Raw genomic sequence first — 13,322 nt, 5'->3', positions numbered from 1 at the left:
TTATTATTTTCTTTCATCCTGCAAAATATTATGCTATACATTTGAATGCTTTAATGACTACAATGTTATGATTCCCAATGATGGTTTAGATGATTGCATATTTTCCTCAAATTATAAAATATTAATTCAGGGTTGGATCACTATAAGGGTTCTGTGACTGGCATATATTCTCCGATTAGACGTTGCCCATCTAGGGTCCATCAGGAAGAACTTAGAAAAACAAATTTGCAAGTAATAATTTGGAGAAGAACCATCTCCTTTTAAAAACAGCAATTGCGTTAGGGAGTAAAAAACGTTCCTCCTTTGTACAATACAGTCATTTCAGAAATAACCAGTTATCGGACAAACCAATGCGCTTTCTTTGGCATATAATTAGGGCTCCCAGTTTTCCGTTTTTACTGATTTTTACAGATAAATACAGACAGAAAACAGTCTGTTTACGATCTGTAGTTATTTTTAAAAGCAGAAAAATACAGAAAAGTGTCCTTTTAACAGAGACTCTTCTTGCTGTCCATTATGAATTCCAGGCAAACCTCTGAACAGATAGATAGCATGAGGAGTTGAAAAAGAGAATGAAAGTTCCTTACATACAGGTATATGCTGTCATATATAATGCTAATACTTATCTGTGGGTGTAGTGTTTGTTATATGTGGTTTCTTAATTTGCTAAAATGCGACAGGCATCAAAGTTTGAGTGCATGTTTATCAGTTGGATAAATGCGGAAATCTACCATTTTACAACTCCATAAATTCTCAAAAATCTAAATACATCTGGAATAATACCAAATGGACGGCCAAAAAATAAATGTGGACAAATACAGACAGAACTGTTAAAAAATATATATTATAAAACTGGGAGCCCTACAAATAATTTCATGCATCTTCACAGTAAAAGCTGGACAGTGATATGAAACTGTGCGTAAAGTAGATGCCAGCAAAAAGGTCTTATAGTTAGTATTTAAAAGCAGCACTGCATCTTGTGATGTTCACCCATACTAATAGGGTCTTGCCTTTGAGGTACAGTTTATTATACAATGTTTTTTAACATAGTGACTTGCCTATTGAAACAAAATGGACTTGAATGACATATTACCATTTAATTTTATTAAGCTAAAACACATGCTTCATCCCATAGGAATTCAGGATACTACGCAAGACAATAATAAAGATATGAAAAATTAAAAATAGTCAGTGGAAACGAGCAGCATTACTCTTTGTTTTCAGATTCAGAATTTTCTTTAGTTCTCCTCCGACAGCATTTTTATTGCAAGCTTTTTTTTCCAAGATTTATTGTTTGGAGATCGCAAGCTGTTGGACCTTGTACACAGGTTTCGTAAACTCTAAAAAAAGAAAACAAAAATAATAGATTAATACCTTGCTTCTATTAGGCTGGCCTGCCTTCAAAAAGCAGCAAATGTCTTTACAGCAAGCATGATAAGATGCTATGGACATGGTACTTCCAAAGTTAACAGTACAAGCACATCGCTTAGGGATTGCTTGTGTCATAGGTGCAAAAAGGAGCACATGCACAATTAAGTCATTTATAGGATTGTAGGTAACAAAAGAAAATATCTCTCTCTGATCTTGATGAGTGATGGGGCATAATGCAGATGTTGCTAGAAAAGGCTCATCTGGGTGAATGTTCTTTCATTTTTGTTTTGTTTTTCAAGTGAGGAGGATCTTAGCTCTGCCCCAGGGTATGCCATATGTTTTACAAAAATGATGGATCTAAACCCAAATCTGTGACTAGGGGTGAATCTTTGATTTGTTCAGCATTTGTCTAGCATCCGTTTCTTTTGCTTTTGTCACCCTAGGTGGGAAGGGTATGCCCAGATGTGGGTCCCGTGCTCACTGTGCCACTTGATTCGAGCTAACCTGGCTTATAAGGGGTGATACCCTGAAACTGGCCCCAGGATGCTTGTTTCTGGTCCAGGGAGGACCTGGCCTGGCAGTTTGGTCTGGGCTGTTCCCATGGAGAGCAGGGTCAAGACTGATTTGCATATGACTAGGTCCAACCTGAGTAGTGTGGTGAGCATAAAACAAAAAAAAACAATGGATTAAACCCAGATCTGTGACAGGGGTGAATGTTTAATTTGTTCAGCATTCCATCTATCATCTGTTCTTTTTGTTATAGTTTTACATGGCAACATCTTTAGACACTGTCTCTCTGGATTTTGAAATGTAGAGATCATAGCAGGAAAGAAGAGACACAGGCTAAAGTAGAAATGTAGAAATGTGAAACCCAAAAGAATATTTTCCCACTACCAGTAATTGCGGTCAATAGATGTCACCTATGCAAACAGAGGATAAACAGTCATTGCCTAAAAATATAGCTGGGAACAGTGTGCCATCAGTGTAGTTTGCACTAAGATTCTATGGTTTTGAGTCTTTTTCATGAGATCAGGAAAGACTTGCTCCTTTGGGAACGAGTGGTTGGAAGAATGGAGAGAGAAAGAATACAAAACAGCAATGATGGAATGCGTTTCCGATGTAATTTGCTAGGAGGATAACATATGTCAAAAGGTTTCAAGACTCACAACAAAGATATCATTACCATTTTTACACAAACAAATACCTTGAATAGTTGTTAATAGTTGATCCTTGTGCACTGCTCTTTTCAGGAGTAGGGCATTTGGTACTCAGGAGGGCCCATTAGATTTCTTCAGCCGGTGCTGCAGATCAGCCTGCATATAACATAGTATTATCATACATGTCATTATATATACACATACTGTAAAAAAAATAAAACCAGAGGTTGTGGACGGTGTTTTGAAATCTATACAGAGTTTGTGTAACAATGAATAAAATCCGATGGTTAGCACCAAAAATACATACTAGCCATAATCTATCCATTAACCAGATTCCTTTTGCAGGAAATCTTTGTTTCTCAAAAACAAACTATTAGTACTACAGGAATACTATCCGGAGTCTAAGGGAACAAATATGGTAAGAGAGTGGAAAATAAAGCAAGTCACCTTATGTACTATTAACAAACCATTGCATATTTTAGAGAATGCTGCATTTCTTAGTGTCCTTGAATATGTAAACAACAGTGCTCCCTACAAATGTTGAATGGACAAATAATTTTCATTTGCGTCTCATAACTGCTACCATGCAGTAAAGTTTTTTAAGCCATTACATTTGGTAAACGCAGACATACTTTTGAGCCATGCAAGTGAGAGGTCGAAAAGAAAGTGTCAGAGAATTAGGCACAGAGGGTTATGTGACCTGGTTTTAAATGATCAGTTTCACTTACCTTTTAAGTAGTCATTTTCACCCTGTAAAGGTCTTACTTTTTCTTGTATTACTACATGTTTCTTGTGCTCTCAGGACCAATCCAGTTTAATGCAAATCTGGCCACGGACTCCAATCTTCTTCTTTCCTGCCTTGATGCTCCTCTGGTGCTGCATAGTATATGGATTACTGGTGTCTGCTGTGTCTTAGAGCGCAGTATTCCTGTACTGCCAACCCCCATGTGCTATCCCACTCATGCTGCCAAAAGCCCCACTAGGCCTCTGTCTGTGCTGACCCTCCTTACCAGCTCCGGGTCCAAGTAGTGCATCCAGTCTAAGATTCTGCTTTCCATTCTACATGTGTAGCCCTGTTCATCATATTACAAGTAGTTAAATGCAAAAAAACCAAACTACAAAGGAAGCTACACTCTCACATGGATTTGGGAATCTTGAACTCTGACCCCCTGAATCACTACTGAGAAGAAGCTGCCGAGGGCTTTGTGCAGGTAGAGGCTTGAGAGAAACCGGCACTTCTGTTAGGAGCCATACAGATAGTATTTGCTACTGATAGCGATATTGAGGTGGCCAAACCAATACAAGAGGAGACTTCAGAGAATCCTCAGCTGGAAAGCACTTGCAAACAAAAACAAGATTCAGACAGTGCTCTCAAAGTTAAAGAAGCACTGCAAGGTGCATTACAGGTGTACACAAGCTCCATGGGCGCCTTGTATGAAGAGAAAAGGGAAGGAATGGGTGCTTCCAGTGGGAGACAAAATAGAGTTCTTGTTCCTTAACATTGGAAAAAGGATGTGGGAGAATCACAACCACTGCACAGGGTCTCACAAAAGGACAGTATGGTTTATAGTGGGCACTTATGAAAGGGGGAGGATCTGTAGAAAGGGAGTTCAGTTAGAGTAATCAGGCTGCAGGTGACCCATGCAAAATGGCATTGTTCCTGGATGGAAGAGAATGGTCCCATGTTTTCACTTTGAGATGTGAGAACAGAGGTTTGTGTGTTGCTGAATGCAACACTATATCAACTTTACAGGCAAAGGGCAAGGAGCGGAAACCAGTTTAAACTCCTTCCCAGTGTGTCTACAGTGCCTCTACCTAGGCGTCGCACCCCTATTCATCATGTAATTTAGTGGGGGCTTCTTTAACTCCATGTAGCACATGTACACATCTTTAAAGCACTAGGCACATTGAAACAGAGAGTAGAGTCTATGAGGCAGCAGTCAGCAGTTCAATGGGCAGCCTAGATAGGCCTGCCTGTTCTCATCTGACTAAATTCAACCATATCTGTTCATTATGAAATCAGGGCAAGATCAAAGGCAAGGTTAGTGACGATGCAGAGCATTGCAGAAGCAAAATAAGCTCTCCCCTTCACCCCACCTGAAGTACCAGGAGCAAAGACAGAGTTGGGGCTCAAGGGCCAGATGTATGAAGAAGTGGTCGCAATTTACGACAAGTACTTTTGTGACCACTAAAACATTTCACAAACCAACCTAGGTTGGTAGGTAAAATGCTAACAAATATGTCAGTTTGTAAAATGCTGATTCCAAGTGGGTCATAATCCTACCTACATAAAGTTAATGAAGCAGGTTGCAAACTGGACTCAGATTGGTGGCCATCACAGGGATCTTAACTATACGACGGTTGGCACACAATGATGTCTGTGATGACCTTTCATTAAAGTATGTTTTTTTGTAATGCAGCAACTCCTATTTGTAAAGGACAGGGATGACATTTAATGAAATAAAAATGTTTTTTTGGTGAAGTCTGAGACTTCTCAGTGGTCTCCTGGACTACTGCCTACTCTCTGCCAAAGTTGGGTTTTTTACATTAACAAAGAGGTAGGTGATTTTTGGACCCCTTCCCTTTGTGAACGAGTTACCTCCCTAATTCAAAAGCTGGAACTTTAATGTTTTGCAAACAGATTTCAGTTGCATAACATTGATACATCACAAACCAATTCGATATTTGGAAGGGATGCTTACAACATGACCCTTCAAAATACTAAATCGGTATGCAGGCACAAATAAACAGACACAACCTGTTGACTTTGCCAATGCTTATGTGAGAGCTATTGCCTTTGCCAATGTCCTTTAGCCATGTTGTACAGCAGCAAGGATGCTGTTGAGCATGGCTAAAACGTAGTGGTGTTATGTAGAGCAAAGTAGAGTGGGGTAAAGTAAAGTGACATAGGGTAGAGTACTGTAAAGTGGTGGAGAGTAGAGTGGCACTGAGTGGGGTCGGATAGAGTGGCGTGGAGTGGCAGAAAGTGGAGTGGCATGGAGTAGTGTGTCGGCGAGGGGAGTGAAGTAGAGTGGCGTAGAATAGAGTGCCATACAGTGACAATGTGTGGAGTGGTGTAGAGCACCACTGAATGGTGTGGAGTGGCACAGAGTACAGTGTTGTGGCTTAGAGTGGAATAGAGTAGAGAGGAGTGGAATAGAGTGGAGGGGCATAGAGTGCCACAGAATGGCATAGAGAGGAGTAGCGTACAGTGGCCCTGTGCGATGTGGAGTGGCATATAGTCGAGTAGTATAGAATGGGGTGGAGTGGTGTAGAGTGGACTGGCACAGATTGCTGCAGAGTGGAGTGGGACAGAGTGGAGTGGGACAGAGTGGCGTAGAGTGGAGTGGCATAGAGTGCTATAGAATAGCATTGTGTGGAGTGGTGTAGAGTGGGGTGGAGTACAGTGGCATATAGTAGACAAGAGTGGAGTGGTGCAGAGTAGAGTGGCATATAGTAGAGAAGAGTGGAGTGGTGCGGAGTAGAGTGGTGTAAAGTAGAGTGGCATAAAGTGGAGTAAAGTGGCACAGAGTAGACAGCCACAGAATGGTATAGAATGGCAATGTGTGAAGTGGCATAGAGTGGTGTGGAGTTGAGAGGCCTGGAGTTGAGTGGCATGGCACAGAGTGGCGCAGTGAGGTGTAGAGTAGCATTGTGTGGCACAGGGTGGCATAGAGGGACATTGTGTTGAATGGTGCAGAGTGGCATTGAGTAGAGTTGAGTGGGTAGAGTAGAGTGCCACAGACTGCTGTATTGTGGCATTGAGTGGGGTGGAGTACAGTAAAGTGGAGAGGGGTGGAGTAGAGTAGCATTGAGTGGTGTAGAGTGGAATGGTGAAGAGTAGAGTGGAGTGGCACAGAGAGTGGTAGAGGAGTAGTGTAAAATAATATTGGAAAGATGAAAGGCTGAGTTCACCACACAAGGTTTCAGACTGCTCCTAAAGTTGTGGCGCTTAACGCACAGAGTTATTGCTCATTGTACATGTTTAATTTCAAATACTGTTAGAAAGGGTGTAGTAAACTCAATGGTTTCATGTGCCTGCTGCAAATAACGTCACACAAAATACAGTTATGGGTTTTGATCCCTGTATGCATACCACAGACTTTTGTTCACACAATATTGGTAGTCATTTATGTGACAACGCTTGTGGTGGGGTGCAGTAAAGAACTTTAAGAAAGAGTAAGGAAAAATTTCTGAAAATAATAGCTAGCTACAATTTGTTTTGTGATTATTGCTAGGGTTGCCACCGGGCCAGTTTTGTACCACATGGCCAGTATTAAAATCTCCCTGGTGGTATAAAAGTTAGAAAAATTCCCTAGTGACCGTATTTTCTCTTATCATTACTTACATTGCACATTAAATCATGTAAGAAGAAAATAATTTTAAATGTGTTCTGCAACATCATTAATGATCCCAAATCGACAGTTGAAGCAAACAAAGGTAGAAAGTCTCTGTTAACAATGAATACAGGCATATAAAGTTCTACTTAAGAATGATAGCAGACTTTTAAAACATAACGAGATGGCCGGTATTTTTTCTGTGAAAGGTGACAACCCTCATAATTGCTATTGTTCAGATAAACATTGTCGTAGCAAGCTGTGCAACTTAAGGAAAGAAACATACTGGAGTGAAAAAATCCAATTACTTATAAATATTTTTCGGAAGTTTAAAATAAGAGATTTGCCAACTAATCATCTGCAGATCTAAACTCCTATGCCACGGAAATCACATAAAATGGATTAACTCCAAAGGGTACATTTCAGACCCGAGTTAGCTTTGCTATATAAATATGATTTTATTTGCCAGATGTCTTTTAAATGGTGATAACAATGTCCCCGAGGAAGGAAAGCATGCCCCTGTTACCTGCCGCCAGAAACCCGATTTCCAGCTGCTGAGTAAATCTTCCCATACACGGTGAAACTCCTAAAGGTGGCAGAAATAAGAGAGCAAGGAATCGCCGTAGCACTTGCCTCTTGCCTTAAGAGACCTCGATGAAGATCTCTTCAAGTTGCATTGTTCCCACGAGACCCGGCTGGTGCAGGCAGTGACATAATTTCCGGCGTCACAGGATGTGCGTAAGCCAGGTGTCGAAGCATTTGCGATTCTCCTGGTATAACAGCACACCATGAAAATAACTTAATTGTTTTAAGGCGTCGGCTGCAAATCGGCCTTCCTTTTTCATGAGCACAGCAGGCATTAAAGGGGTGTGAAAAGCCTGGGGAGACTGGAGAGTTACAGACAGAAACACGGAGCACCTGCATTCCTATGAATACGAAATTTCCTAGCTATCGTGAAGGAAAGTTTCAATTCTATTAAGGACACGGAGGCGAGGATTATGCAGATCTTTCTTCACTCTTTATTCAACAGCAAGTTCAAAGTTAAACAAAACATGAACAAAAAAACTACAAGTTCCATGAGCCCGCCGCCATGGTAACGAGTATCCAATGAGGTGCCCTCCTTCACGTCGGTATAAATAGCCCGAGACACGTCACACTTCCTCGACTTCACTGCGGAAGGAATCCTGGTAGAGTCAATTGGTCGTAGTTTCGGAACCTAAAAAATAGGTATAATTAGATGCAAATCCGTAAGAACACAGGAAACCTACCAAAGGCAACAAAGTTATGAACTTTAAAACACATATAAATGAAAATACATCTGAATCAAGTGTTTACCTGAAAATTAAAATATGAGCAGAATAACCAATAAACAAAGGCATAAACGCAAGTATACTACCTTGCTACGCAGATAGATGTAATCGGGAGGGAACATATCCGCGAAATGTATGTGGGTGGGATAATCCTCGCCTCCGTGTCCTTAATAGAATTGAAACTTTCCTTCACGATAGCTAGGAAATTTCGTATTCTATCACAGGACCGGAGGCGAGGATTATGCAAGTTCAAAGCTTACTTACCACCAGTGCGGCTGCGTCGTGAATTGGTTTAAAGTAAAACTTCTTAAAAGTAGACTCTGAAGACCAATCAGCAGCATGCATGATGTCCTCCAATCTGCCCCCCACTTGTATGGCTTTGGAAGCCATAGCTCCCCGAGTAGAATGTGCCCCAAAAACTCGAATATCTATGCCTGCCTCAGCGAGAATCCACCGAATCCATCTGGCAATGGAGGGAGAAGAAACCGCCCTAAACGGCTTCTTAATAGAAATCAACAATTGAGTCTCACCTGGAGGTCTACAAGAACTGGTCACTTCCTCATAGACTTTGAGACATCTAACCACACATAGCCTCGGGGAATCAGGAAAAACGGGATAGGACACCGACCTGGTATTATTCTTTGTTCTCCTTGCAATAGTAAACGTGACTCCTTCTGGAGTAAAGACTCGAGCGGAAACATCCAGTGCTCTGATATCTGATACACGCTTACAGGAAATGAGGCAGAGAAGCATGGCTAATTTTGCCGACAATTCCTTCATCGACAAATATTGGTTGTCCCGCCAAGAGGATAAGAGATTAAGAACCAAGTTCACATCCCAGAGCTCCGAATATCTAGGTTGTGGAGGTCTGGAGAGTCTAATACCCTTAAGGAGTTTACAAACCCAGGGATGCCCCCCAATCGGGAGATTATTCAGGGGAGGATGGCCCGCAGAGATGGCCGAGCGAAAAGAATTGATGGTGCGATACGCTAAGCCGGATGCAGCTAATTCCGCCAGGAAATTGATGATGTCGGCAATACTGGCCCCCATGGGATCGCAGTGTTTGCCCACACACCAACTAGACCACCTATTCCATGCTGATTTATATCGTTTGCATGTACCAGGGGCCCAGGCCTGTGCGATGAAGTTATTAGCTTCCTGCGAAAGCCGGTTGTTTTGCCAACGATGCCGGAAATCTTCCAAGCTATGAGGGGAAGATGACCTTGAAGGATTAGAGGGTGGCAGGACCCCGACGGATCCAGGAGTATCGAGGGAAAATCCGGGAGGCGAAGAGGACACTCGCACGAGAGTTCCAGCAGAGTCGGGAACCATGCTTGTGATCTCCACCAGGGGGTTATTAGAATCACCGTCGCCTCTTGGCGGCGAACTTGAGCAGCAACCCGCGGGATAAGAAGAAACGGGGGAAAAGCATAACCCTGAAGAGTGCCCCAATGTTGGAGAAACGCATCTACTGCCATCGCTCCCGGATCCGGACGCCAGCTGAAGTATAGGGGAAGCTGGGCATTCCAACGAGACGCAAAGAGATCCACTGAACAGGGACCCCAATGATCCATGATCGCCTGAAAAACCGAGCGATGTAGTCGCCAATCGCTGGGATCCCGGAGAAACCGAGAATTCCAGTCTGCCCACACATTCTGGGTTCCCGGAAGATACTCTGCTGTGACTGAGATTTGGTGTTGAAGGCAAAAATGCCAAAAATCTATCGCTAGCCCCGCTAGGGCTCTTGATCTTGTTCCCCCTAAACGATTTATGTATTGCACTGCCGATACGTTGTCCATCCGTAGTAGAACTACGCATGAGACCCTGTCTCTCGTGAGAGACTTGATCGCAAAAGAACCCGCCAGGAGCTCCAGGCAGTTGATATGCATGGTTAGTTCCTGCGGGGTCCAGCGTCCCCCCAACGAGATGTCCCCGCAACGAGCCCCCCATCCCTGGCGACTGGCGTCTGACTCGATCACCAGATCCGGGGCTGCTCCGAAGATGGCCCTGCCATTCCATGCCTCCATGTGGTCCAGCCACCAACACAACTCCATCCTTGCCTCTTGAGACAGGGAGATCAACTCGGAGTACGTCACCCCTCGGCGAAGGTGAAACGCTTTCAAGCGTTGCAGGGCTCTGTAGTGTAGGGGACCCGGAAAAATGGCTTGAATCGAAGACGAAAGCAGGCCTACCACTCTGGCTAACTGGCGTAGAGAGATCTGGTCTCGTTGCAGGACCTTTCTCAGTTCCTTCTTTATCTTGGAAATCTTCGTCGCCGGGAGACTGAGAGATGCTGATCGGGAATCCACTAGAAACCCTAGGAAGACTAACGATTGAGTCGGAGTAAGTTGCGACTTCTGTTGGTTGATCACAAAACCAAGGTCCTGGAAAAGCACAATAGTTGTGTTCAGATTGTACATCAACTGAGACCTGGACTGATCCATCAAAAGGATGTCGTCCAGATAAATTATGAGGCGAGTGCCTTGTAACCTCAGAGTTTCCACTACTGGTTTGAGAAGTTTTGTGAAGCACCATGGTGCTGACGACAGGCCGAAGGGGAGTGTGGTGAATTCGAACACCTGGCTGTTCCATAAGAACTGCAGGAATCTGCGATGGGGTGGAAAAATAGGGACCGTGAGGTACGCGTCCTTGAGATCTAGACGAACCATCCAGTCCCCTTGTAAGAGGAGGTCGCGGAGCATGTGAATACCCTCCATTTTGAAATGTCTGTAAACCACCCATTCGTTGAAAGCACGAAGATTGATAACGGGACGAAACCCTTTGTCCTTCTTTTCCACCAAGAAGATGTTGCTTACGAAGCCTGTGGGGTGAAGGGAAGTAAAAGAAATGGCACCTTTGTGAAGAAGGGCCTGAACCTCTAAATCTATGAGTTCTGAGTCTTCTGCCGAGAACCCGATGGGCTGAGGCAGTTTCTCCTGAAATGGGGTACCCCAGAATTCTATTTGAAAACCTGAGACAGTTTGTAGAACCCATGCGTCGGAGGTAATGCGCCTCCAATTGTCCCTGAAAAACCTCAATCTCCCGCCAAAATTTGCTGGGGAAAAAGGGATAAGCCTCACCCGAGGGACCTCCTGGGGCATTATATGCTCCTCGCGCATTTCTGGACCCTCTGCTTCTTCCCCTGCCTCTGTTGGGGAAGAAGGTTCCTTGTCTGCCGTCCCTCCAACCGTTGTTGCGGAAGGAGCTGGGGCCTTGCTGGAAAGGACGGCCGGAAGAGCGACCCCTGCCTCGCCCGGCCCCGCCAAAAACCTTGTTGGGGAAAACCTTCTTAATCGAAGATTGCGCTTTATCCAAAGCTGAAAACGTAAGCCACAAATTTTCCCAACTCTTTCACAAAGGGATCGCCAAATAAATTGCCTTGGGCAACAGCCCCTGCCTCCGAGTTAGACAGTTCCCCTAACTTGGGGTCGATTTTGATCAATAAAGATCTACGTCTTTCTGCAGAGATGGCACAGTTCGCGTTGCCCAGAAGACAAACAGCTCTCTGAGCCCATCCCGCTATGATGTCCGTCTGAAGGGGAGTGTTTGCTTGCTTGGCCCGCTCCGCCAATTGAATAATCTGTGTGAGGGGACCTAACACATCAAGAAGTTTATCCTGGCATGCCCTCCAGGAGCGATCAATCCCTTTTTTGGGATCCTTGGTGTACTTGGAAAAAAAGTACACATTTTTGGGTCAATAACTGGCGTGACAGCGACCTTATCTGATAAAGACGGGCGTGGGCACTCCGCCCGTAGACGAGCGCGCACCTCTTTGTCCAGAGGTTGCCTAATTTTACTGGCGACATATTCAGCCACCTTGTGGTCTGGGCGCCACTCCGAGGAACGCGGATGGTAGATACCCTCCGGCTCAAACATATCGGAGTCAGAATCGGCGTGATCCGAAGGATCTGGTAGGGTAGCACCCGGACGCCAAGGGCGACCCGAGTCGTCATCTAAAGATGATGAGTCCTCATCTGAACCTCCCATGAAGCCTTTGGGGGATCCCAGATCAGGGTTCCATAGGTGGTGAAGCTTGTCACCCAGTACTCCGGGCAAACGGTCCTCCCGGGAGGGTACGCGCTTATGCGCGCGCGCACTCTTGGGATTGGGTGAAAATACACTATCCCCCAGGTGCCCCGCGTCGCGCTTGCGCATTTTCCTGGGGGCCGAAAGGGTAGAGGAATCACCCTCCGCTCCCGTCACACCAAACATGCCCGTACCTCTGGACACCTGTTCAGTAAGCTTAGCTACAGTATCCCTAAGAGGGGCTAAAGCATGAGAAATAGCCTGGGAAAACAAAGTGTCCACTCCGGGGGGAAGGGTACGGTGAGAGGGACCCTCACCTGGGGACATGTTGGTAAAAGGTTCATTCTCTTGGGAGGAATGCATAATGAGGACTATGACAGAGTGTACACCCAACAAAAAAAATATACAATATATAGGGTAAAATCCCTACCCTCTCTGTCACTGATAGTAAGTCAAGAAGTAATGCCTTCCCTAATGGGGTAATTCTTACCCAAACGGGTGTCAGGGTAGGGAAGAGAAAATATGCACCAGGGTGCCAAGCATGAAATAGAGGAGAAACCCTCAATTCTGGGAAGAAAAAGAAAAAAGCAAAGTGATTAATGCAGATATGCTTGCCTAGAAAAAAGCAAACGCGAAGCGCGAGCCGCGCACTGAAAGAAGCACGCTCTCCGATAACGAAGAACACAGCGCGCGCTCCCTCTGGTGGGCCCGACGTGTATTAAACACGCCGAGGGCCGAAAGGAAATGAAACGCTCGAGCGGCCCGTCCGTTCCGGACCGCTCATAGCGATGAAGTTGCTACACAAACAGAAAGCCCCGCAAAACAATTGAGCGGCAGCGCGCCAAGTCAAGAAACAAACTCCCAACCGGAGGCAGAAAAGGCACTTATCTGACACGTAGCAGTGAAGAAAGAGGAAGTGTGACGTGTCTCGGGCTATTTATACCGACGTGAAGGAGGGCACCTCATTGGATACTCGTTACCATGGCGGCGGGCTCATGGAACTTGTAGTTTTTTTGTTCATGTTTTGTTTAACTTTGAACTTGCTGTTGAATAAAGAGTGAAGAAAGATCTGCATAATCCTCGCCTCCGGTCCTGTGATAGAATCTAACAACATTGTGAAA

The 13,322-nt window shown here is 44.5% G+C and overlaps 1 long non-coding RNA gene across 1 annotated transcript; it reads right to left on the bottom strand.

Annotated features, from left to right (window-relative positions):
• Window positions 1-1,082: 1,082 nt before the first annotated feature.
• LOC138259235 (uncharacterized) lies at window positions 1,083-7,593 on the bottom strand. Its single transcript, XR_011198691.1, has 3 exons — window positions 7,392-7,593; window positions 2,576-2,684; window positions 1,083-1,340 (listed from the first exon to the last, which is right to left on the bottom strand). It is a non-coding gene; the product is annotated as an uncharacterized lncRNA (long non-coding RNA).
• Window positions 7,594-13,322: the final 5,729 nt, after the last annotated feature.

Source organism: Pleurodeles waltl, chromosome 2_1 (genome assembly GCF_031143425.1).
Source record: "Pleurodeles waltl isolate 20211129_DDA chromosome 2_1, aPleWal1.hap1.20221129, whole genome shotgun sequence".
Lineage (NCBI taxonomy): Eukaryota > Metazoa > Chordata > Amphibia > Caudata > Salamandridae > Pleurodeles > Pleurodeles waltl.
This window is presented reverse-complemented; position numbering and strand designations above follow the sequence as displayed.